The sequence below is a fragment of the Erinaceus europaeus genome, chromosome X (assembly GCF_950295315.1).
Source record: "Erinaceus europaeus chromosome X, mEriEur2.1, whole genome shotgun sequence".
NCBI classification, from domain to species: Eukaryota; Metazoa; Chordata; class Mammalia; order Eulipotyphla; family Erinaceidae; genus Erinaceus; species Erinaceus europaeus.
The window spans coordinates 76,074,525-76,096,931 of NC_080185.1; the positions used below are offsets into that span (position 1 = coordinate 76,074,525).

The window sequence follows — 22,407 nt, forward strand, 5'->3', positions numbered from 1 at the left end:
CCTCAATTGCTATCGAACAGGCCATGGCCATTGCGCCGCTATGTTCCATTGCTGGGGAGCCAGAGACGACCCGAACTGCCCCTGCGGCTACAGTCAGACTATGACCCACATGGTCAACGACTGCCACCTCTCCAGATTCAAAGGAGGTCTCGGAACTTTACATCAGGCTCAACCTGACGCTGTTGACTGGCTATGGAAGAAGGGCAAACGCTAGAAGAAGAAGAAGTGCCTGCACAGATCCACTGTTCCTGGTGGCCATTTTTCCTTTTTCAATTTTTAAAAACTATTTATTTATTTTCCCTTTTGTTGCCCTTGTTTTTTATTGTTGTTGTAGTTATTATTGTTATCGATGTCATAGTTATTGGATAGGACAGAGAGAAATGGAGAGAGGAGGGGAAGACAGAGAGGCAGAGGGGAGAGACACCTGCAGACCTGCTTCACTGCTTGTGAAGGGACTCCCCTGCAGGTGGGGAGCTGGGGGTTTGAACTGGTATCCTTACTCCAGTCCTTGCGCTTTGCAACATCTTTCTATTATTTTTTAACAAAACACTGTTCAGCTCTGGCTTATGATGGTGTGGGGGACTGAACCTGGGACCTCAGGCATTAGAGTCTTAATATAACTGTTATGCTACCTTATCCACCCCAGGCCCACTTCCCCTGCCCCAAGTGTTTTTCATTAATTAAAGAGAGAGAATGAGAACTAAAGAATCACTGCTTGAGAGTTCAAAGTTTAATCCACCCAGGCAGCTGAAGTTTTTTTTTTTGTTGTGTTTTACTCCCCCCTCCCCCAGACCACTGCACAGCTCTGGTTTATGTTGGTGCTGGGTGGTTAAACTAAGACCTTAGAGCCTCAGGCATGAAAGGCTTTTTGCATAACCATTCTGCTATCTCCCCTACCCTAAGGGCTTATTTTAAATGAGATAAAATTTCTTAGAAGTGGGAGAGAAACCAGAGTACTACTCTGTGGTACCTGAAGCACCAAACTAGTAGCCTCAGGTATGGAAGTCCAGTGTCTGTTCTGCAGTCACCACTTCGCCGTGTGTGTGTGTGTGTGTGTGTGTGTGTGTGTGTGTGTGTGTGTGTGTGTGTGTGTGTGTGTGATAAAGTGGTTTTCCATTTTTAGTTAGGTAAGGACTTTATTTATTGGATAGATAAACAGAGACATTGAGGGGGGTAGGGAAGATAGAGAGGAAGAGAGACATCTGCAGACTTGCTTCGCCACTTGTGAAGCTTTTCCCTGCAGGTGGGGACCAGGGGCTTGAACCTGGGTCCTTGAGCATGGTAGTGTGTGCTCAACCAGGTGCACCACCGCCTGCCCCCCCCATTTCATCTTTTTAAATCACAGTTGGCTCATCAGCAAAATAGGGATGATAATGATGCCTATGCCATATAGCCAATGTGAGATACAAAGCTAGGTAATGTGCCTGGCATACAGTAAGTACTGTTTGCTATTATTATTATAACCATGTGCCCAGCATTTAGGGCAGAGCTGGCACTCAATGAATGCTTGTTGAGAGGGAAGGAGAAAGAGTTAACAGGTAGTTATTCAAGATTTCCCAGTGAAAGTCTGTTTTTTCTGCTAATTCCACAACTACTTCAGGATGCAAATATCTCATGGCCATCTCAAATACCACCTTATTTCTGAAATTCCACCTTCTCTTAGAAATCTTTTGAAGTTGAGACCCAATAGTGTAGCTGGTCTCAATCTGCTTAGATCCCTTGCCCACCCTTACTTTACATCCCAATTACATGCATTGATCCTGACTTTAGCCACGAACTTCACTGACCCTCGGCTGCATTGTTTGCTGGTGTGAACATGTGTGGACCCTACACCAGTCCACTCCCCTCATCCTCTTCCCCAAGCCATGTGCAAAATGCAGGTGCTTTCTACATTTTCCTGATTGTGTCTGAATGTCTGGGCAAGGACTAAATGAGGACAGGAAAATTCTTCGGGATTGTTTTGTGATGATAAAGGACAGAAGCAGGAAGCTGGACTGGAAGGAGATAGGATTTGCAGTTTCCACTTAATCTTCACCCCAGCAGGGGCAGAAAGAATGCTGCCTCTCTCTGGTTCATTGTCTACATTCTTCTCAGAGGCTAGAGGGGCACGTCTGGACAGTGAAAATGAGCTGTGGATGGGACTTAGCCAAAGGGCCTCCAAAGAAAGCATTGGGGTTGGCAAGAAGGAAATAGAAGAGGAAGGCGTTTATAGATTTCTGAGCACCTTCATTTCCTCCCTAACCTGCAAACTACTCTCTACTCCCAGATAAATACCAAAGTGTGAAAGCCTCCTCCAAATGGATGCCTAAATGGGGGAACAATTTGCAGATTGGGTGTTTTCTTAAGTCTCTAACCTTTGTTAGCATACACAGACCCGGAGAGGCCACTTTATTTTGTCCCATTATGCACAAAGCTCTACTCAAGGTATTGTGGTTTTTGTTTAGCTTAGTTTTTTGGGTTTTTTTTTCCTACAGAGCATTGCTAAACTCTGGTTTATGGTGGCTCCAGGAATTGAACCTGGGACCTCTGAGCCTCAGGCATGTGTTCCTTGGTTCCACAAGATATTGTGAAATCTACGTTTTCAAAAACAGGTATTATCACTGGCATATGAGACAGCAGAGAAATGGGAATGATTATGTGAACATGAGAGAACAGATTACACACAAGTCAACAGGACAAACCTCCCCAGCTCTTTGCCAGCTTCCTACTAGAGCTCTTGCACTCACTGGCTTTACTTGACCCTATCCAGGAAAGCATGCAGCATAAAGGTGCCCTGGAAAAAGTCAATTCGTTAAACTATTTTGAAAGTCTAGATCCAGACAGCTTTAGCTTAGTCTCAGTCCCCTATTTGTCATCGACCTCTTGCCATCAAATACTAAATACTGTTTCCTCTTTAGGACTGCAGTTTCTAGCAGAGTTGCCTTATATGTTTGATGCAGAATACCTAGAGACACACAGAAGTGTTTGAAAACATTCAACCCTATCTCCCCGTGACCTCTCCCTCAGCTATTTGGAGTCTGGCAGCTTAACCCTTGCTGGGAACTCAAAGCTGCCTAGGGTTCAACTGGAAACAGGCTGAATCCCCACAGGTGCTGTCACCACCCCCCCCCCCCCCCGTCCCGCGCCGCCATGTGGAAGGTAAGGTTCAAAGAAAACTGATGGGCTAAGCTCCAAATGAATTAATTAACTTCCCCTTTTCTGTATGGAAGTCATGCTGTTTTTCTTTGTTTAAAGTATATTGTAAAGCAGCTGAGGAGGTGGTGCAGGACACGTAGGCAGAAAGCCCAATTTGATCTCCAACACCACGCAAGGCTGAAAGTGAGTATAGCTAATAAATACATAAATTTTTTTAAGTGCCTTGTATAAACTACCCCCGGTAAGACTGACAAAAACCATTTCCTCAAGGTTGGGTGGGAGGCAAAGGAGGAGCGCCTGCAGATAACCGGTGGGCGGGGCACGTATAAACCTGGCGAGGGAGTAAAGAATGTGAGGGATGATTCATCAGAAAGGAGCTGGGAAAGGGAGAGGAAGTAGTCATCTGAGCCTGCCAGGGGACGAGCGGTGATTAGATGAGGGGAGTGTCAATCACAACTGCTCCACAAATAACCTGTTACGATTGCCCCCCTTCCCCCAGTCACTCAAACAGGAAGAAGGGTCTTGGTGGGCGGGCTGGAGAATTTGAAATCGGAAAAGGCAGCCAGAGGAGCTGGAAGCTGGGATGCAGGCTTCTCAAAAATGGCGTTTTTTGCCGAGGTCACGTGGCCACTTTAGGGGATTAAAGGAAATAATAACAATAGGAACGGGATCGGCGGAATTGTTTAGCACAGGGCTTATATATGAGGTCCCAGGTGCAGTGCCCAGCACCACATATGTCAGAGCTGAGCAGTGTCCGTTCTCCCCTCCCTTCTCTCGCACTCATGTAAAAATTAAAATAATAGTAATAGCCTGTCACTGGAGGTATCTCATCCTGGAGAGCACATGCCTTATTTCTGGTGGGGCCCTGAGATCAAACCCTATCACCACATAGGAGCACCATCTATGCCACGAGGGAAGCACCATGGGTGTGGGGACAGTACTTTGTCTCCATGCTGTCTCTAGCCTTCTGCACCCCCTCTCCTCTCGGAAAAATAATAAATGAAAATTTGGGTAAAGGAAGCTGCTCAGCAGTATCATGCATTTGTCAGGTCCTCAGTTCACCCCCTCATACCAAATAAAATTATTTATTTATATTATTGGATAGAGACAGAAATTACAAGTGACGGGGAAGATAAGGAGACAGACTCCTGTAGCCCTGCTTCACCACACGTGAAGCTTTACCCCTGCAGGTGGGGACCAGGGGCTTGAACTTGGGTCCTTGTGCACTGTAATGTGTGTTCTTAACCAGGTGCACCACCACTTGGCCCCGTCACATATATATATATATATTTAATATTTATTTACTTATTGCCTTTTGTTGTCCTTGTTTTATTGTTATTATTCATGTCATTGTTAGATAGGACAGAGAAATGGAGAGAGATGGGGAAGACAGAGGAGAGAAAGACAGACACCTGCAGACCTGCTTCACCGCCTGTGAAGCAACTCCCCCGCAGGTGGGGAGCCGGGAGCTCGAATTGGGTCCTTGCTCTTGGCTATCGCCTGACTCCCATCGTCACAGTGGATAAGACTTTGGACGCCCCTGAGTCGGGCGGTAGCACAGTGGGTTAAGCGCACATTGCGCAAAGCGGCAAGGACCAGTCAGGATCCCGGTTCAAGCCCCCGACTCCCCACCTGCAGGGAAATCCCTTCATAGGTGGTGAAGCAGGTCTGCAGGTGTCTCTCTGTCTCTCTTCCTCTCTATCTCCCCCTTCTCTCTCAATTTCTCTCTGTCTCTATCCAATAACAAATAAAAAAATTTTTTTTTAAATTTTGGACTCTCAAGCCTGAGGTCCCGAGTTCAATCCTCAGCAGCACATGTACCAGAGTGATGGTTCTTTCTCTCTCTCTCCTACCATTTCTCATGAATAAATAAATAAAATATTTAAAAAATAAAAATAAGAATAAATGAATACACACACACACACACACACACACACAGCCAGCAGTATGTGAATGGGGTGGTTTCCCTGGGCCCTCTCTTTGGGAGAAACAAAGGATGGAGGAGCCCAGGTGGCTGTAGAACCAGAAGGCAGTACTTAAGGTGTCTATACAAATATCTTCATGGGCAGAATATTTGGCCACTTTCCTCTTCACCAGCTCTGTGTCAAACTAAAGTCCAGGTAAGTTGATGTGACCTCTGACTTCTCATGTTTTGACAGGTTGCCCTGGAAATCCTTTTATTGTGCCAGGTAAATTCACCTACCTTTCAACTTTACTTAATCCAGGATAGGATAAAATATGTGCGTTTAATAAGCCCATTTGTTTGCATGTTCTTTTGTCAGTTTTCTCATCTGTCAGTTTCCTAGGAAATGTCACTTTTGAGAAGTTACATCCCAACAATAGCTAAACTACAGAGTAAAAAAGATTTTCCTAATGCAGTGGTCAGTCTATTTAGGGGACATCCACTCATGCTCTCCTATATTGTAGGGACCAGGGAAGGGAAGAGCTGGGTCATATAAACTACTGGTGACCCAAGAACTGAAACATTCTAATTCAGTTGATTCCTTTCTTTTGCTCTTTAATCACTGTTACACCCCCACCCACAATCCACATCCTTAACAGGGAGTCAACCCAGGATTCACCAGCACTTAGAAAAGCTTGAGGGGCCGGGTGGTGGCACACCTGGTTGAGCACACATGCTACAGTGTGCAAGGATCCAGGTTCAAGCCCCCGGTCCCCACCTGCAGGGGGAAAGCTTCAACGAGTATTGAAGCAGGGCTGCAGGTGTCTCTCTGCCTCTTCCTCTCTACACTTCCTTCCCTCTAAATTTCTGACTGCCTCTATTCAATAAATAAATAAATATAATTAAAAAAATAAAGGAAAAGCTTAAAAAGTCTTCACCTGAGAGTGTAGAGCACAGCCAAAAAGCAGACATTGGGGGTAACTTTTCTTTCTTTTTTTGTAAAGGCAGAGAGAAAGTAAAAAGCAAAGCTTCCTTCAATGAAATGCGGACCAGATTCAAACCTGGGTTGCACATAGACGTTGAAGGTAACTGAGAATAGAGGCTGTACGGAGGGATTAACCTCCGTACACTTGTTCACTTCTGCACTTCCTTAGTTCTGGCTGTCCGAGTTCAAGACCCTAATCTTGCATCTACTCTGTACTATGACTCCATTGTGAAGCATCACCTGAGTCCAGCTTTAGTATTATTGATCTCTTTGCATCTGTTCAGGAATGGGGCTTGAGAGGCAGCGCGGGCACCAGTTTTTCTGCTCTATGAAATTCCATTACTCCTTTTACTCCCATTACTCTGTCTTTTTTTTTTTTTTCCTTTTTAACCAGAGCGCTGATCGGCTCTGGTTTATGGTGGTGCAGGGGATTGAACCTGGGACTTTGGAGCCTCAGGCTTCACAGCCTGTTTGCATAACCATTATGCTATCTACCCCTGCCCTTTACTCTCTTAACTTGCAAAAAGGGTGGAGAGACAATGCATCAGGTGGCCTAGAGGACTTGCATATGAGAGGCCCCAGGTTCAGTCTTCTCGCACACTTCATAATTGTCAGAGCTGTGTGGTGCTGACTTCTCTCTCATGAAAATAAGTACATAGATCTTTCGTTAAAAAGAGAGAAAATGGAATTGGAGAGATAGCATAGTGGTTATGCAAAAAGACTTCCATTTCTGAACCTCCCAGGTTCAATCTCCAGTATCACCATAAACCTGAGCTGAAGAGTGCTCTGGTTAAAACAATCATTCTAGAATAGTATACCTTAATTGGGAGTGTGTATGTGGGGGTGGATGATTAAAAACTTAAACCTGGGCTCATGAGGCATCCAGACTCTTGTTTGTGGCATCATCAGTTCCTATGGCTTCACTGCTCTGGGTTGACATTTTCAGGTATATATATGGAGAGTGAGAGACATAAAGAGAGGTGAGACACCATAGCACCCATGCTTCCCCTAGTTCTGGGTTGTTGCACTCCTTTGTGATGTGTCAGAAACTCCAACCTGGGTCCAGCACATAGCAAAGAAGCGGTGCTACCTGGTGAGCTAGTAGTGTGCCCGCCCCCAAGTCTCTTTTAGTGGTAACCCTTGGCCACCCTAGAGGCTCACAATAATCACTCCTGGCTAAATCTTTTATTTGCTCTGCCACAGATGCTCAAACCATCATAAGAAAGTGAGAATTGGGTGCTGTAAACCTGTATTACTATGTGTGAGGACCCGTGTTTAAATCTCTGATCCCCACCTGCAAGGGGAAGGATCATGAACAGTGGGGCAGTGCTACAGTTATCTCTCCCTCCTTATCTCTCTCTGTTCTTCACCCTCTATTAAAAAGAAAGGGAAAAATGACCACCAGGAATGGCAGAGCTCCAGTGATAACCTGGATGGCATATATATGAAAGAGGGAAAGAGAAAAAAAGAAAGATAGAAAGGAAGAGAAAGAAAGAGGGGGGCGGAGGGTAGATAGCATAATGGCTATGCAAACAGACTCTCATGCCTGAGGTGCCAAAGTCCCAGGTTTCATCCCCCGTACCATCACAAGCCAGAGCTGAACAGTGCTCTGGTTAAAAAATACAAAAAAAAAAAAAAAGAAAGAAAGAGGGGAGGAAAGGGGAGTTATAGTGAACATAGTCCTGCAGTACTCAAAGTGCACATTCTTCCAGGTACTCTGGGGAAAACCAAATCTTTTTTTATATTTTTTTATATTTATTTATTTTCTCCTTTGTTGCCCTTGTTGTTTAACATTGTGGTTATTGATGTTGTTGGATAGGACAGAGAGAAATGGAGAGAAATGGAGAGAAGAGGGGAAGACAGAGAGGGGGTAAAGACAGACACCTGCAGACAGACACCTGCAGTTGCTTCTCTACTTGTGAAGCAACTCCCCTCAGATGGGGAGCCGGAACCGGGATCCTTAGGCCTGTACTTGGGCTTTGTGCCACGTGCACTTAACCCGCTGCGCCACCGCCTGGACTCCCTGGAAAACCAGTATTTGGTGGTTTTCCACCAAATAGAGTTAAGGATGATCATGAAGTCTGGAACAGCACTTTCCCTTCCTCCCTCTTCTTTTCCCTTATTTAGATCCAAGATTGCCTTTGAAAGGCTGGGTCTACTCCCACTGTAAGGAAGCTAAGCAGATGTTGGTTGTCAGCAACCTGTTATTTAAGTTTAGGAAGATGGGGAAGAGGCTGCTCCCAAAGTGTGCTATGCTCTTCCTCGAACACCAGGTGGCACCAAATCACAAGAATTCCAAAGAAGCCATCAGGCGAGGGACCTTGAGAGCCCTTGAACTATTTTCCTATCCTGGCTTCGCACACGGGATGAAAGAATAAGATGTCATTCAGATGTGAACTCTTGAATCCTTAAGTCTTTTCTAGAGCTAATGATCTAATGATTTTTTTTTTGGATTTAAATTACCTTAGTCTCTGCTTTTTCAGGGGAACCACTTTGTAGCTTCAGAGATTAAAAGGTAATTTGTAATTTTCCTGGAATCCTTTCAGATGTCTCCACCCTCCAGGAGTTTTCTTTTCTGTCTTTCTTCCTTTCTTTCTTTTCTTTCTCTCTCTCTCCTTCCTTCCTTCCTTCCTTTCACCAAAGCACTGTTCAGCTCTGGTTTATGGTGGTGTGGGGGATTGAATTTAGGACTTTGGAGCCTCAGGCAAGAGTCTCTTTGCATAACCATTATGCTATCTACTCCCACCCTAGTTTTCTTTTCTGTTAAATAAATCTTATCTTTCCTTTTTCTTTCTTTTTTTTAAGGTGGTGCAGGGAATTGAACTGGAGACCTCAGAAACCTTAGGCATGAGAGTATTTTTTTTTGCATAACTTTTATTATGCTATGTACCCCACCCTCTTTCCTTCCTTCCTTTCAGATGTTTTATTTGTAAAAGAGAGAGGATGAACACAAACCAAAGCATCACTCTGGTACATGTGATAACCAAGGATCAAACTCAGGACCTCATGCTTGAAAAAAGAATGCTTTATCCACTCCTGAGCCAAAATAGTTGTCTTACCCGGTCTTTCCTTTTTGCTTTCATAAAAACAGAAAGGAAGAGGGAGAGTTTAAGAGACTACATATTAAAGCTTTCTTCAGTGTGGCGTAGGCTGGCCTCAAATCTGAGGCATGCACATGGCAAAGCAGCACACTACCCAAGTGAACTATTTCACTAGCTCAATAGTTTTTCCTTTTCTTCCTTCCTTTCTTTAAGATTTCTTTATCATTAGTGATTCAACATTGATTTTACAAAATTATCATATTTGGACAGGGGTAGATAGCATAATGGTTATGTAAAGAGACTTTCATGCCTGAGGCTTCAAAGTCCCAGGTTCAATCCCCACACTGCCATAAGCCAGAGCTGAGCAGTGCTCTGGTAAAAATTATCAGATTTTGGGTATATTTTATTACCCATACATGATGCTTGTGAGCCACCACACCCTCTACCAAGACTCTACCAAGTCTCTACTCCCCCTACCCCCTACTCCCAATCCCATCCCCCTCAAAAATATCTTGGTTCTCATATTGTTCAGGAGACAGTATAGTTTATCTCTCTCTTTTTTTCCCCCTAAGTTCCTTTGTTTTGGCTACCTATATTCCATCTATGAGGGTGAGGGTAGCTAGCATAATGGTCATGCAAAGAGACTCCTGTCTGAGGCTCCAAAGTACCAGGTTCAATCCCCAGTACTACCATAAACCAGAGCTGAGCAGTTCTCTGGTAAAAAAAAAAAGTTCCACATATGAGAGAAACATCTGGTAGTTGTCCTTCTCTTTGCATATATTCAAAGGACAGGGAAGCCCAACTTGGAAAGGACATATTGGACCTCCATATTTACAGCTACATTATTTACAATTGCCAAAATATAGGAACTTAAATGCCCAAAGACAGATGGCTGGATAAAGAAGTTGTGGGGGTGGTCGGGGAAATGGTGCAATGGATAAAACACTGGATTCTCAAGCATGAGGTCCTGAGTTAAATCCCTGGCAGCACATGTACCAGAGTGATATCTGGTTCTTTCTCGCTTCCTATCTTTCTCATTAATAAATAAATAAAATCTTTAAAAAAAAGAAGTTGTGGGGGAGGTTAGATAGCATAATGGTTATGTAAAGAGACTCTCATGCCTGAGGCTCCAAAGACCCAGGTTCAATCTCCTGCACCGCCATAAACCAGAGCTGAGCAGTGCTCTGGTAAAGGAGGAGGAGGAACAAGAGGAGAAGTAGTTGTGGGTATATATATATATATATATATATATATATATATATATATATGCAAAGGAGCACTATTCTGCAATCCAAAAGGACTCAATTGTAACATCTGGTAGACTGGTGATGTGCTGTACTGCCAAGACGGAGATGGAAACATTTGGAAGAAAATGGACGGCACCAGAGGAGATTCTGCTCAGTGATCAGCTGAATAACAGACATAACACCCAGGAGGGACTGCTCAAATGTTCCCTACACTTCCCCCACGACTGATTGTTCTATCATGGACATACTGGAACAGCCATGTCTAAAAAAAAACTGTGATGTGATGTCACAGTGCCTCCATTACCCCCAGCAGATGCCACAAATCTTCATGCTTGGGCTCCTCCATCAGGAAAACTGTCCTTGTCTAGCCATCTATCTGCTGGAGTCAAGCCTCTGCCTGATTTCCCCTCAGTCTGCAGGGGCCTACCACTACTCTTAATTCCATTAGCAACCTATGCCCTTTCCCTTACTCTAAAAGGGTCATTCATGAACATATCTCCACTTACAAAATGATGAGCTCCCTGAGGGCAAGGGACCCACTTCATTTTTCTTTCTGTATCCTATACTGATGAACATAGTAGACATTCCCTACATAATCATAACACATGACATTTTCAGTTTACAAAGTATACTCACATCAATTTTCTCATGAAATCCTCCCAACAACCCTTGAGGTCTCTCTCTGTTGTGTCTCTTTTTTCCTCATCTCTTTTACAGATGGACAAACAGACTCAGAGAAGTTAAATAACTTACCCCAGGAGGCAGCAGGCGTGGATCTGAACACAGACTTTCTGATCCTCAGCTCAATTCTTTCAACTTCCTATAAGTGAGCCTCAGCTAGAAATTCCTTCATAGAGACTGAAGCCCGGGAACTTAACAGAGGAACTGCGGAAGGGGGAGGAGCCTATCCAAAGGTCTTCTCTCTGAATTTCCGCCCCCTTCTCCTCCCCAGTCCCACTCCCTTGTTTTCCAAGATTTCAGATCTTATTTGGTTTAAGGATTCCTGGTGTGAGATGTCCTTGTGGATAAGACAGGAAAATAGGTGAAAGACTCAAAAGTGTACTAATGGATCTTTATCACCCTGGAGGGCGGTTACTGGCCAGTCCAATAATAAGATCAATGATTCAGACTAGGACATCAATGGTTTACAGATCAAACCTATAGATGGCATGAAACTGGTTTTTGGAATGTCCCAAGAGTCCATAATGAGTCAGGAAGAAGAAACAGTGCCTTAGTCGAAATCCTTCAAAAATCAAAATATTTAAGCAGGAGAGATTTAATGGTGTGTGTGGAAAGATTTCAGGTGACTGAGGTACTTCTAAGCACATTATTATTTTTTTTTCTTCTAAAAATCATCTTATGAATCAGTGAAATAGCCCACTTGGATAGTCCTCTGCTTTGCCATGTGTGTGAGTCAGGTTCGAGTCCAGCTCCTATACAAAGAAAGAAGCTTCAAGGTTATGGCCTTTCTGTCTCTAAAAATCATTTTATTTGGGGGGGAGGATAGTGGTTCACAGGACAACTGTTGACATAAGAGTACAATTTCTTATCTCCTTGTGATAGGTGTACCCCATTGTGTATATATACCACAAATTTCTTTTTTTAATAGTTATTTATTTATATTCCCTTTTGTTGTCCTTGTTGTTTTACTGTTGTAGTTATTATTGATGTCATTGTTGTTGGATAGGACGGAGAGAAATGGAGAGAGGAGGGGAGACCTGCTTCACCACCTGTGAAGCGACTCCCCTACAGGTGGGGGCTTGAACCAGGATCCTTACGATAGTCCTTGTGTTTTGCGCCATGTGCGCTTAACCCGCTGTGCTACCACCCCACCCGGCTCCCATACCACAAATTTCTTAGCCAATCATCTGTTGTTGGACAACATATTGGATGGAGCTTGAAGAGAAGGATGAAGATGAGAGGCTTTCACTCATGGGTAGAACTTGAGAAACAAAAACAGAAAGGGGAAACACAAAGTATAAATTGGGCTGGGTTTGGAAATTCTCACCAAAGCAAAGAACTCTGGGGAAAGAGGGGAGGGATGTGCCTGGGGAGAGGGGGTTGGGGTTCTGGTGCTGATGGTAGAAAAGGACTTAGGCTACAGGGTGAGAGTGTTTTATAGACACCTGTCATGGTGAAATAGGAAATTTTACTTACCCCCAATAACAGAAACAAAATCTTATTTATATATTAATGAGAAGGGTTGGAGGAGAGAGAAAAAGAGAATCAGAGCATCACTCTCCTACATGTACTGTTAGGGATCAGACGCAGGACCTCATGTGTGAGAATCCAACTCTTTATCCATTGCTATACTTCCCAGACTACTTCACTTATTTATTTTTTGGAGGAGTATGGGGGAGATGCTGAGAATCAAACTGGAGGACTCAGACATGCAAATCATACTCTCTAACACCAAGATATATCTCTAGCCCAGGAAAACAGATTTTTCTTTCTGTCACTATGGCATCTCTGCTCCAGGCCAGCTTTTTTTTTCTTCTTTCCCCAATAGAAAGACAGAAACAGGGATCAGGTGGTGGCACACCTGGTTAAGTGCACACAGTACAATGCACAAAGACCCAGGTTCAAGCCCTTGGTCCCCACCTGCAGAAGGAAAGCTTCATGAGTGGTGAGGTAGGGCTGCAAGTGTCTCTCTGTATCCCTCTTTGCATAACCATTATGCTGCCCAGTGTACTGCTTTGTCATGTGTGTAGCCCAACTTCAAACTTGGTCTCCACCACATTGAAGGTAGTTTCAGTACTACGGTTCTCCCATTCTCTCTCTCTCCTCCCTCCCTCCCTCCCTTCCTTCTCTGTCTCTATAAAAAATATTTATTAACAAGACAGAACTAAACCATCACTCTGGAAATCAAACTCAGGACCTCATGCTTACAGGTTCTGTGCTTTTCTGCTGGGCCATCTCTAGAGCTATAGGAAAACAGATTCTTAAAAAATTTTTTTTTGTTTGGGGCAGGGGGTAGATAACATAATGGTTGTGCAAACAAACTGTCATGTCTGAGGCTCCGAAGTCCCAGGTTTAATCCCCTGCACCACAATAAACCAAAGAGCTGAGCAGTGCTCTGGTTAATTAAAAAAATTATTTGGGTGGAGGGTAGATAGCATAATGGTTATGCAAACAGACTAATACCTGAGGCTCCAAAGTCCCAAGTTCAATCCCAAGTTCAATCAAACAGTGCTCTGGTTAAAAAAATATATATTGGGAGTCGGGCAGTAATGCAGCGGGTTAAGTGCACGTGGCGTGAAGCGCAGGGACTGGCATAAGGATCCCAGTTCGAGCCCCCAGCTCCCCACCTGCAGGGGAGTCGCTTCACAGGCAGTGAAGCAGGTCTGCAGGTGTCTATCTTTCTCTCCCCCTCTCTGTCTTCCCCTCCTCTCTCCATTTCTCTCTGTCCTATCCAACAACGACAACAACAATAATAACTACAACAACAATAAAAACAAGGGCACAAAAGGGAAAACAAATTAAATTTAAAAAATTAAGTTATTTATTATTGGATAGAAACAGAAAGAAATTGAGACAGGAGCAAGAGATAGAGAGGGAAAGAGACACCTGCAGCCCTGCTTCACCACTTGTGAAGCTTCCCCCCTGCAGGTGGGGACCAGGGGCTTGAACCTAGGCCCTTGTGTACTGGAATGTGTGCACTTAACCAAGTGTGCACCACCTGACCTGGAAAACAGATCCTGACTTAACCTAAGGGAGAACTTTATAATGGTCTGAGATGAGCAGATATGTAATGGCTTGCTTTTGAGGACAGGATTTTTCCCCTACATCTAAAAAATAATTTATTGATTGATTGAAACAGAGAAATAGAGAAGGGGAAAAAAGAGAGACCTGCAGCACTACTTCCTCACTCAAGAAGCTTCTCCCTTTAGTAAGAGCTTGAACCCAGATCCTTGCACATTGTAACATGTGCATCCAACTGGGTGTATTATCACCTAGCCCCTGAACAGGATTTTTCTGTCACTTGAAGTATTTAAGCAGAGGCAAGATGACTATCTCTCAAAAAGTCTACCAAAGGAATTGAACATCAGCTTGTGAGAGAAGGACATTGGGCAATCGTGAAGGCTGCTTCAGATACAGTAATGTGGGGATTCAAGAGGAGAGGAGTGGAATGAAAAAGAAAATAGTTGTAGGGGGCGGGTGGTGGTGCACCTGGTTGAGGGCACATGTTGCAGTGCGCAAGGACCCAGGTTCGAGCCCCCGGTTCCTACCTGCAGGGGGGAAAGCTTTGTGAATGGTGAAGCAGTGTTGTAGGTAGGTATCTCTCTGTTTCTCTCCCTCTCTATCACCCCTCCCTCTCAATTTCTGACTGTCTCTATCCAATAACTAAATACAGATAATTAAAAAAAAAGAAAGAAAGGAAATAGTTGTAGCTGACAGAGTAGGTATCCATGAGTTATCATTGTGTTTCCAGTCTCTTCTCCAGTCTGTAATACACGTAGGCTCCAGAAACCTTCTCCTGAATGCTTTGCTTGAGACAGTCCAGCTTAGGTATACAATAACAGTCATCCTAGAGGTCCTTTGGCTCTGTGCTTTATCAGATACTTTCAGTGCCTTTCCATCACCCACAGGGCGTGGCTGTGCAGTCACTGGTGAGGGAGCATTTCCTACCTTTGGGGACAGTACATTCTGATTGCAGAGTTTTGCTAATCAACTTTCCCCTGAGAACAGCAAAACACTTACATTAAATATTGAGTGTGAACATTTCACATTCTCCTTCTTTGTGCCAGGACCCCGTAATGTAAGGGGTACACTCTACCACTGAGCTATGGCTCCAGCCCTCTTCTCTGTGTTGTAAAAGTGTTGGTGATGAATTTAATTTTTGACATTTTTTACTGAACAGCTACTGTTTTCATTTTTATTTATTTATTTATTTGCCTCCAGGGTTATTGCTGGGGCTTGGTGCCTGCACCATGAATCCACTGCTCCTGGAGGCTATACCCCCCCCTTTTGTTGCCCTTATTGTTTTATTGGTGTTGGGGTTAATATATTTTTTAAGTTTTATACTAAGTATTTTATTTTATTTTATTTTTACCAAGTATTTTATTTTTTTTTAATTTTTTTACTAAGTATTTTATTGTGTCTGCCACCAGTCTATATAAAATAATTACCCTTGTGAAATAGAAATCCATTAAAATTCAGAGAGGTAGATGTTAAAAACTGACAGAATAGTATGGCACATGTTATAGGGATAAGCTATAGAAGCTTCAAATTTAGCTCTTTTGAATATTGACTGGGTCATGAAAAGTAGATCAGAAAACCTTCCAAAGATGTGTTTTACTACAAAAAGAAACAAACTTCCTGAGGTCTGAAAGGATTCGTACTTGAAGATACTCCTGTCAGCGAGGGGTCATGCTGAGCATTCTGCAGACAGAATTGTTTTAAGTCTGCAGCTGCTTGGGAAACCTTCATGCGGTTCATCCGGCTTCCAGCCTAGCTACTGAACCACCTTCCTCATAGCACTGGAGGAGCCAGACATGGCGCAGGCGAGAACTGAAGCGGTTCGTCGGTCCGCGGGTCGAAGGTCACGCGCGGGTCGGCGGGACTTGTTGTTATTGATGTAGTTGTCGTCAAGTAGGACAGAGAGAAATGGAGAGAGGAGGGGAAGACTGAGGGGGGAGAGACAGATAGACACCCGCAGACCTGCTTCACTGCTTGTGAAGGGACTCCCCTGCAGGTGGAGAGCCGGGGCTAGAACCGGGATCCTTTAGCCAGTCCTTGCGCTTAGTGCCATGTGCGCTTACCCCGCTACGCTACCACCTGAACCCCATTTTAATTTTTTTATTATCTTTATTTATTTACTGGATAGAGACAGCCAGAAATTGAGAGGAAGGGGGAGATAATCAGGGAGAGAGACAGACGCCTGCAGCCCTGTTTCACTACTTGTGAAGCTTTCTCCCTGCAGGTGGAGACCAGGGGCACGAACCTGGGTCCTTGTACATTGTAACATGTGCACTCAACCCTGTTCACCACCACCCTGCCCCAAGAGCTATTGTTTTACAACATTATATTGTCTCCAGCTACAGTCCCCTTCTACCAATGTGTGTGTGTATGTATGTTTAAGATATATATGTGTGTGTGTGTGTATGTTTAAGATATTTATGTGTGTGTGTGTGTGTGTGTGTTTGTATAGAGATGGAGAAATCAGGAACGAAGGGAGAGATAGAGAGGAAAAAAGAAAAAGACACTTGCAGCCTTGCTTCACAGCTTGTGATGGTTCTTCCTGCTGGTGGGGACTAGGGGCTTCAGCCTGAGTCCTTGCACATTGTAACATGTCTGCTCTACCAAGTGCGCCACTGTCTGGCCCCCAAGACTTATTTATTTATTACTCAAAAAGAGAGAGAGAAAAGAGAACTGGGGGCCAGACGGTGGCACACTTGATTAAGTGCACACATTATAGTGTGCAAGGATCTGGGTTCAAGTCCCAGGTCGCCATCTGCAGGAGGAAAGCTTCACCACTGGTGAAGAAGGGCTGCAGGTGTCTCTCTGTTTCTTTGTCTCTCTCCCCTCCCCCTCTCAATTTCTCTATGTCTCTATCTATCCAATAATAAATAGAGACTAGAGAGAGAGTGAGTGAGAATCAGATCATCACATCACTCTGGCCAATGTAAGTACTGAGATCAAACTCCAGACCTCATGTCTGAGCATCCAGTGTTTTATCCATTGTGCCACCTCCTGGGCCACACTGGGGTACAATTTTATATCTCCTCCAAATATGTATTAGCACATTTCACTCTCCACTAAAGCTCCACCTCCCTCTGCTGTCATCCACTGTGATATACCACCCCCTTTTAGTTCCTTCTTTTATTATCTTCAGGTCTGCAGATATAGTACACAGGTCTAATGACATTCACCCTGTCTTTTCCCATTCTTTCTTTTAAAAACTTGCTTAAATTAATTAATTAATTTTGACAATGCTAGGGCTTCATGAGAAGCAACTTCTTTTTTTTTTTTTCTCCATTTATTCATTTTTGTCGCTTCACTGCTCCGGGATAACTTTTTCAGATGTGAGGGAGAAAGAGACTCTAGAATACCAAAGCGTTCTTTAATGCAGTTCTTCTTTTAGCGTTTGCCCTTCGAGAAGCAACTTCTGCCCCAAACTCCCATGTGGTGTAGGGATTCAGACCTCTGTCAAGCACATGGAAAGATATGTGCCCTACCCAGTGAGCTACCTTTCTTTTAAAAAAATTAATTAATCAATCAATCAATTAATTAATTAATTAATGAGAGGGGTAGGAGGAGAGAGAGAACCAGACATCACTCTGGCACATATGCTACTGGGGACTAAACTTGGGGCCTCAGCTTGAGAGTCCAACAATTTACCCACTGTGCTACCTCCCAGACTACAGCAGTGACCTACCTTTCTAAGTTCATGTGCTGAAACTTTCATTATCAAATTTTCATTGAAAAAAAAGAAAGTGGCCTTGCTCCCCACCTGCGGGGGAGTCACTTCACAAGCAGTAAAGCAGGTCTGCAGGTGTCTTTCTCTCCCCCTCTCTGTCTTCCCCTCCTCTCTCCATTTCCCTCTGTCCTATCCAACAATGACAACAATGATGACTACAGGGGCAGGGGTAGATAGCATAATGGATATGCAAACAGACTCTCATGCCTGAGGCTCTGTCAAGTCCCAGGTTCAATCCCCTGCACTACCATAAGACAGAGCTGAGCAGTGCTCTGGTAAAAAGAAAAAAAAAAAAAAACCAAGGGCAACAAAAGGGAAAAAAATGGCCTCCAGTAGCAGTGGATTCCTAGTGCAGATACCAAGCCCCAGCAATAACGCTGGAAGCAAAAAAAAGAAAAAAGAAAGTGGGAGGGGGCTGGGGAATATAGCATAATGATTATGCAAAAGACTGAAATCCCAGGTTCAATCCCCAGCACCTCCATAAACCAGAGCTGACCAGTACTCTGATATCCCTCTCTCTCTCATTAAATTAAATAAACAAATAAATACTTAATAAAATAAAATAAAAAGAAATCATCTTTCTTATGTTGAATTATGTAATTTTCCAGATTTGAGCCAGTGACACTAAAGCAAAGCCTTGTGTGTTTTCAATTGGTTAGAACTCTGCCTAAGTCTCTCTCCCCACCCTGCCTTTTTCCATACAGTCCAAGAGTATTACGAGTGAATGTTTTGTTGAACTCTAGACCCACTGTAGGCATAGCATTCTCCTCACCTACTTACCTGACTCATCAACCTAGCAAAGAAAATGAGCTGAGTGGGGAGTGATTTGATTTCCCTCAATCAGTAGGGGGACTGAGTGATCATTGCTTCCTTTTGCAAGTGCTCAACAGCCATTCTCTTTGTCCCTGAACCTTACTTTAATCAAGATAAACATATTGATCTACAATTTGTGTGACTCATCTCTTCCTATTTGTAAAACTTTGGAGTCATCCTTGTCTCTTGGCTATAGGGTTCATCTCCTTCACTATTTGTGAGGTTTTTAAAAACACCACCAGTTGTCCCACAAATTGAGCTTAAAGTCCTTGAAATGCCCTGGGCTGTTTTAGACCCAGGTAATGAAGCAGAGTTATTCAGAGCAGCTGAAGTATTTGGACTACGTTGCCTTCAGGGGTCTCTCCCTGGCACTCTCATTTGTCCTTTCTACTCTGGAAATCCTTTTTGGAAGAAAGAGACAAAAGAGGGACTGAGGAAATTTGTTTTCTTTCTTTTTCAAAGATTTATTTAGGTGCATGGGGGGAGGGGGAGGGAGGCTGAGATCAGAGTACTACTCAGTTCTGGTATATGGTGGTATTGGGGATGGGACCTGTGGTCTCTGGGGCCTCAACCACGAAATTCTGGTGTGCTATCACTGGTGCTATCACTCTGTCCTGATTTTATTTTCTTTGTTTTAATACTTTATTTATTTATTTTAATGAGAGAGATACACAGAGAGAGAGAGTGAGGAGAGAGGAGAGAGAGGGAGAGGGGGACGGGCAGAGGGGAGAGGGAGAGAGGAGGTATTGAGAGAAAGACCAGAATACTATTCAGCTCTGACTTGTGGTGGTGCTAGGGATTGAACCTGGTAGCTCAGAGCTCCAGGCATGCCAGTTTTTTTTTTTCTTGCTAGCAAAAGAGTTTGGTTAGGGTGTCCACTAGTCAACCAGTAACACCCCATATCTTCTGCTCTTCCAAGGACCTTCACAGTCTGCTTTCCCAATCTGATTTCTTACCATTAACTCGAACACTACTTTGGTCAAGTCAATACCCTCAAGCATGTTCAGACCTTCTCATCTCCATTCATTGACTGAGTTTTTCCTTTCATTTGGAATGAGCATAATTCCACCAAACCACCCACTCAACACCAGTATCATTCTTGGAATTTATCTACCCTTTCTTTCTTTCTTTCTTTCTTTCTTTCTTTCTTTCTTTCTTTCTTTTAACATGACACTGTTTTTTTTTTTTTGACACTGTTTTTTTTTTAAGATTTTATTTATTTATTCATGAGAAATGATAGGCAAGAGAAAGAACCAGACATCACTCTGGTATATGTGCTGTCAGGGATTGAACTCAGGACCTCATGCTTGAGATCCCAATGCCGTATCTACTGCTCCACCTCCCAGACCACTTATCTACCTTCTTTCATCCATTTATGTCACTTGTTCAATTAGACATGTCATTCATTTCATTCAAACTAGGAATTTCGTTCAGGTTTGTCTTCCTGGTAGTATGCAACCCCGAAGAAGGTTTATTTTACCCTTAATAGCTTCCTCCTCCTCATCATCATATTATTATTATTTTGTCACCAGGGATACCGCAAAAGCTCAGTGCTTGAAGGACTCCACTGTTCTCAGTGGCCAGTTTTCTCTCTTTTTTTCTCCCCAGTGATCATTTTTCCTTTCTTTTTTCCCTCTATCATTCTCTAGATATGGGGGAGAGAGAGGTTTCTTGACTGCTAGTGAAGCTTCTCTACTACAGGTACTCCTACATGGTGACCTGGAACTGGAATGTGGGTCTTCAAGCATGGTGATGTGTATATTCTACTGAGTGAGGCCCTTGCTGACTCAATCCTTCATAGTATGTAAACTAGCAAAGTGCCGGGCCTATCGTCCTGATAATTATGAGTATGTTATCTTTCTATGGAGATTTCCACAGTGAGCAACCTCAGGGCCTTCATACATCCCACAAGTCCAGATTCCAAGATAACTGTGTCCAGCTCTACAAACACTAAAACAGGAAATAGATAAATATAGAGATGTAGGCTAGTGGCCAGGAGGTGGTAAACCCAATAGACCTCACACATTACCATGCTTGTGTACCAAGGTTTAAAATCCCTGGTTCTCACCTGCAGGGCTGGGGGCAGGGAGCTTTATGAGTGGTAGAACAGTGCTGCAGGTGTCTCTCCTCTCATTCTCTCTTCCTCTCTCTCTCTCTGTCTCTCTCTCTCTCTCCTGTTCTTTATTTATCTCTGTATCTTTTAGGAAAAATAACCCCAGGAATGGTGGAGTCATCATGCAGGCACTGAGCCCCAGTGATAACCTTGGTGGTAAAAAGAAAAATAGATGCAGGCTGTACCTAGTCTAGATACAAATAGTTTTTTCAGTGTGAAATTGCAATTGAAATTTGAAAAGTTGCAATTTGAAACTGCAGTGTGAATTGAATTGTGCATTTAATTGCAAGTGAAAAAGTCCAAGTATACCCTCAGCCCCTCTTCAGACAAGTATCTTAGTTAGACTTGAGGTTGGTAGTCAGCAATATGGCTGAGGATACCCAAGCTATCTGGGCACAATGCAGACTGCCACTTAGGTAGAAATTTTGTCTTTTTTTTTTTTTTTTTTTTAGACAGAGAGGGAGACAGTTAAAGAGACCGCAGCAGTGAAGCTTCCTTCAGTGCAGTGGGGACCAGGCTCAAACCTGAGTTGTACACATGGAAAAGCAGTATACGATTCAAGTGAGCTATGCCACTGGCCTCTAAATTCTGCTTGTCTTGTAGGTCATATCTTTTACCAGACTTATCAAAAATGTGAAGGCCAAGTGTAATATGTCACTGATGGGTCTCCTATAGGGCTAGAGTACCCTGAGTTCTTAGAGGAGAGGTAATATCAAAATATTCTCTAAACAGAGACCTTCCTAATTTGGAGGTACAAATTAAGAGGAGGCTCAATTTGGTAATATCCAAGACAGAGCAAAATCAAAAGATCATAACAACAAAAAACTGAATTGACTCAAAAAGTTCATGCAATTCTGTTCTCTGTAATCAAGAAGATAAAGAACTCCAGTGCTTCTCTTAGTAGTTATTTGTTCAGTTTGGCAACTTCTATTGTTGAAGACACACTAAGTGCCATAATTATCTCCCATCTATAGGAAAATTTTCTCTTGTGTCTAACTTAATCTCTATTTTCCTTCTAGGAAGGAGAACAGGTCATCAGTTTTATTTAGGAATTAATTTCCTTTTGTTTTTTGCAGCCAAGGCCTCATGTATTCATGACTTCATTGCTCCCAGGTTCTTATTTCATTCAGATAGAGAGAAATAGAGAGGAAGAAACACCACACAACACCAGAGCTTGCTCCTATACTGTGTCACCCCCATGTGGTCCCAGGTTTGAACCTCAATCTTACACAAGAGGAATCATGTGTCCTGCCCAGTGATCTGTCTCTCCAGTTCCAGGCATTAAATTTGTGAAGATAATTATAACCTATTAATCACATAGTAGGTGCTTCACAATTATTGAGTGCTGCCTCATTAGCATTCTCCTTTCTCTGATGGAGGGAGGGGGGATAGAGAGAGAGAGAGATCACAGCACCCAACCCAAGCTTCCTTCAATACAGTGGGGACTGGGTTCGAACCTGAGTTGCATACCCCAGGTCTTTTTAAAAAATATTTATTAATTTATTCTCTTTTGTTGCCCTTGTTGCTTCATTGTTGCTGTTATTGTTGTTGTCACTGTTAGGTAGGACAGAGAGAAGTGGAGAAAGGAGGGAAAGATAGAGAGAGGGAGAGAAAGAGAGACACCTGCAGACCTGCTTTACCGCTTGTGAAGCGACCCCCCTGCAGGTGGGAAGCCAGGGGCTCGAACCAAGATCCTTAAGCTGATCCTTGTGCTTTGCACCACCTGCGCTTAACCTACTGCAGTACTGCC

The 22,407-nt window shown here is 43.5% G+C and overlaps 1 protein-coding gene and 1 pseudogene across 1 annotated transcript in view; both read right to left on the reverse strand.

Annotated features, from left to right (window-relative positions):
- The window catches only part of GJB1 (gap junction protein beta 1), a 62,112-nt gene extending 50,954 nt beyond the window's left edge, over nucleotides 1–11,158 (reverse strand). Inside the window, exon 1 of the mRNA XM_060183445.1 lies at nucleotides 11,065–11,158. The gene's annotated coding sequence lies outside the window, so the exon portion shown is untranslated. The remainder of the gene's footprint in view (nucleotides 1–11,064) is intronic.
- A 4,023-nt stretch (nucleotides 11,159–15,181) lies between these two features.
- LOC107523319 (guanine nucleotide-binding protein G(I)/G(S)/G(O) subunit gamma-5-like) lies at nucleotides 15,182–15,808 on the reverse strand (annotated as a pseudogene).
- Between the last annotated feature and the right edge of the window lie 6,599 nt (nucleotides 15,809–22,407).